This window comes from Hyperoodon ampullatus (genome assembly GCF_949752795.1).
Source record: "Hyperoodon ampullatus genome assembly, chromosome: 1".
Classification (NCBI taxonomy): Eukaryota; Metazoa; Chordata; class Mammalia; order Artiodactyla; family Ziphiidae; genus Hyperoodon; species Hyperoodon ampullatus.
Genome location: NC_136914.1, coordinates 196,829,561 through 196,833,563, shown reverse-complemented (window position 1 = coordinate 196,833,563; position 4,003 = coordinate 196,829,561). Strand labels below are relative to the sequence as shown.

The following is a 4,003-nucleotide window of genomic DNA, read 5'->3' as shown; positions in this document are numbered from 1 at the left end:
GGACCTTGACCCTGAACCCTAACCTTGGCCACATATTTGGTCTTCACTCCTCTTTCTGCCCCTTTCCTAATGCTTGTCTTTCAGAGATGCTGCCCCTTGGCTTTGCCTCAAGCCTAGATCAGGGCTGGCAGCTCCTCCCTTTTTTGTCCATGAAGAGAAGGGGAGCTCCACCTGGGCGTTTTGATGGGCAGATATTCTGGAACACTTTCTCACAAAACTTGCTGCTTGAGGCTCGACCACATAGTAGATTCTGTCTGTAGAAATCCAGATCCTGAGATGGAGGCAGGACTGTCCTGTGATGGCACAGGAAAACAAATCTGTTTACTGTCTTCTTAGACATCATGGAAGTTCTGGAAATACTGGAAGGCTCAGTGTTTCTACCCCCATGTTTCTTGGGTCCTGCAGACTCCGGCACGGTATTTGTTGCCCTGAGGATGTGAAAGGTGGGCATTGCCAGGCAGCAGGGATGAATTGGTGGCTTTTTTTTTTTTTTAACAGTTCAGGTCTTTTATTTTCTTTACACCTATCATGCCATGAATTTATAGGGAATAGGTTCCAACAATTCAGGCTCCTTTTCATTGGTTCTCACGAAGTGTGCTTCTCTGGGTGGAGCAGGCTGGCGCTTCGGCTGAACCCAAGTCCCTTTCTCTTTGGCTTCCTTCTTTTTCTGATCACTTTCCTTCACCCGTTTCAGGAAGCTGTGTCGGCTCTTAGGGTGCTTAATATGCTCGATACGCACATTAATTCTCTTGGCAAGAATCTTGCCCTTGTTTGTTTACAACAGTGCCAACAGCATGCTGGGTAACATTGTAGACTCTTCCAGTTTTGCCGTGGGGACACTTGTGGGGCATTTCTTTTTGAACAGTGCCCATTCCCTTGATAACTACAATATCACCTTTCTTGTAGATTCACATGTATGAGGCCAAAGGAGCAACTCCGTGTTTTCTAAAAGGAGAACATGTAGCGGGTGTCCCTCCTCTTTCCCTTTGTGTTGGTCATTTTGGGGAATTACTGGAAGATGGCGGTTCCGACACAAAGGCTTGGTGGCATTGTTGATATGGGCACTTGGCAAGATCAGCTTGCACGGGTGCACGTGTGGGGCTTGTGCATCAAGTCTCGGCAGATGTTGGGTCAGGTGGCATAAGGTGGGGGGTTTTAAGACCCATAAGGTGATACAAAATCTGGACAAGACTCCATCGGAGGGAGGGGCTGTTCATATTTTTCGCTTTTACCCACACTGTCCCTGTCATTCCCTCCTTCCCTCGGTTCGCCCCCCGACTGCTCCACTCCCACCCCTGCTTTAAGGCTTTCCTCAGGCCTCTGTCCGTGCTGGGAAGCATCTCTTCACCTCAGCTGCACTAGGAGCCCCTGCTCAGGGCTCCCACAGCACCTGTGCCTACCCAGATCTTTATGTTTACCCGTTGTTTTAGAAGTCTTTGAGTGTCCGGATCTTTTACCCAGGCAGAGCCACTTAGGGGCAAGGACCGGGTCTGTTCATCTTTGTGTATCCATCACCTCGTGCACTGCCTGGCATGTAATAGGGTTCAGTAAATATCTGCCGAGTGAATGAATCAATACATGCTTTGAGGGGATGATATAAAGAACTTCCTCCACGACCTTATAGTTGAACATTGTTCATTTATTACGGTGTTGATACCTATACATAAGCTTATTGATAGCCTTGTATTCAAGATGCATATTAAAGGACATTTTTCTAGCATAAGGAGTGTTTCAGGCAGTTTGGAACGTTAACTGAGCACTTTTGAAGTAGCGGATTTATGGTATTTGTGAGAACTACTTCTGTGCTTAAAGCAGTAACGTTTTATTGAAAATGTCACATTAGGAAACAAGCCCTTAGGGAACCTGATATAACTTATATTCTTTGGCAAATGAAGGTATGGCAAGCATTTTAGTACAGAGTAGGTTAGATACTTCAACTGTAGTTCCTTGAATTGAGTATCTAGCTTCGAGGGAAACACACACATACGTGTGTGTGTGTGTGTGTGTGTGTGTGTATACACATAAAATTTGCTTTTTGCTTTGTAATATAAGATTACTGTGCAATGGGGCATAGCAAAAGAGCCCTGGATTGGACCTAGGGTCTAAAGGCAGAGCAAATTCTAACTTGGGAGTGGGTAAGTTAGTTTTCTGCTTACAGTTGTATGAAATGGGAGTGTTGTTCTTGTTCAGGGGTTGCAGATGTCTACAGGAGTGAGGCTGCTAACTTAAGTTGCTATATGTGCTATACCATTTTTTTTTCCTCTTAGACCTTAGCCCCTTTTTTGTGTTCCTACTTTTGTTAGAATCAGAGGTAGAAGGAAATATTTCTGTACCCCGAACAAAAAAATGCAAGGACAATGATCACCACAGCTTTTCTCTGTGACAATAGGGAGTGGTAGGGACTGTGGCGTATTGGAATAGCCAAGGCTGCCTGTGAAGGGCAGTTGCTACTTAGCACCAGCTGATCATTTCCAGACATGAACATGGGCCATTTTGACAGATCCTCTTCTTTTTTTTTTTTTTAAAAGAGAAGCCCAAAGTCTGGGTTTTTACATGACATCTCTGATTTTTAGGTTTTGGCTCAAATTTCTAGGCATATCCTTCAGATTAATATAATATCTCTGTAGGCTAGATGTGACCCACTCGACATCTGTTATAAATGATCTCTAGAGCTTCTTTCTGTCCAAGATCCATTGATTCTAACGGGGACCATTTCAACCAGTGAACTGAAGATTCTGCTTCTACTAGGTGAGGTCAGGGTAAGAAGGAAGTGGGGCTGGAAGATGAGGAGGGAGGCTTTGAATCTAAACAGGGTGCCTGGCAATTGGTACTTGGATGGCCTCCTTGGAGAGAGGCCACAGGATGCCCGATTCACAGCAGATGCCTTGTATGTTTGTCATTGCAGGAGTGGCATTTATTGGAAGAGTTTGTGAGACCTTCTCTCTGCCCGCAGCTCCAGGGCCAATGCGTCTTTCCAGCACCTTAAACCACTGGTGAGTATGTATGTGTGTGTGTTTTTTTTCCTGCTGCTGTGGTGAAGGGACATGTTGTCAGTGAACTGTAGAATGTGATTTTCAGAGAACCACACTGTCCTTTCTATTAGAGAGGGAAGGACACTGGGATGGGCCTAGGAATATCTGGGTTCTGGTACCTACCTCATTCTGCTTATTGTGGGATCTTAGGTGCATTGTTTGGCTTCGCTGGGCCCCCAGACAGATAAATGAATCCTGCCCTGCTGAAAGATTATATGAGAATGCTTCCAAGGGAATAAAATGCTGAGCAAATACAGAGTAATCCTATTTGGCTCTGAGATGTAGAGCTGGGCAATTCTGTGCTAACAAATTGAGATGTGAATACATAGGTTGGAAACATGGATTTTAAATACCGATTTTGAGTCCTCCAGAGTGGTTCTTCAAGAGATTTGTATGCTCCTTTTTTTCCTTCCTACCATTCCAGCTACCATTTTTTAGAAAGATAAATTAACTATGTTTCACAATTACCTTCATTTTTATTTGCGATCAGATAATTTCACAGTTAACAAATGTTCTTCCTTTATTCCCCCCCAAAAGAAAATTACTCATCATAGCAGGTAAATGTCTTGCATCTGTGGCAGTTAGGAGGCAAAAATATGTCCTTAACACTAGTGTGTTCCAGTGCTGACAGCACTTTGAGGCGTGCTAGCTAGTTGATGGTGAAGGTCTCACGTGAGTACCGAGGGCAGGACACTGAGCCAGGGAGGCAGTATGACCCGTGCGTCTCGAGTCCAGCCGCCCTTTGTTGAGAGAAGCTGGCTTGCTTGCTGCTGACTGCCTGGTCCGCTCTCACCACGTGGACCAAGTGTTCTTACCATCCAGTGCGATGCGTACCCGTGGCATGGCCACCTGGGGAGCTTGCAGGGTGCCTTGGTGGGGCAGAAAGGAAGGGCAGTTAGTCAGGCCCAGGGTTAGGGACCCAACTCAGGTATGGGAGGCTGACTGTCCCCACTGCTGTGCCTAAAGGGACA

The 4,003-nt window shown here is 45.6% G+C and overlaps 1 pseudogene across 1 annotated transcript; it reads right to left on the bottom strand.

Annotated features, from left to right (window-relative positions):
- Positions 1–526: 526 nt before the first annotated feature.
- LOC307056455 (large ribosomal subunit protein eL21-like) lies at positions 527–999 on the bottom strand (annotated as a pseudogene). Its single transcript has one exon. The product of its transcript is annotated as a large ribosomal subunit protein eL21-like (transcript).
- Between the last annotated feature and the right edge of the window lie 3,004 nt (positions 1,000–4,003).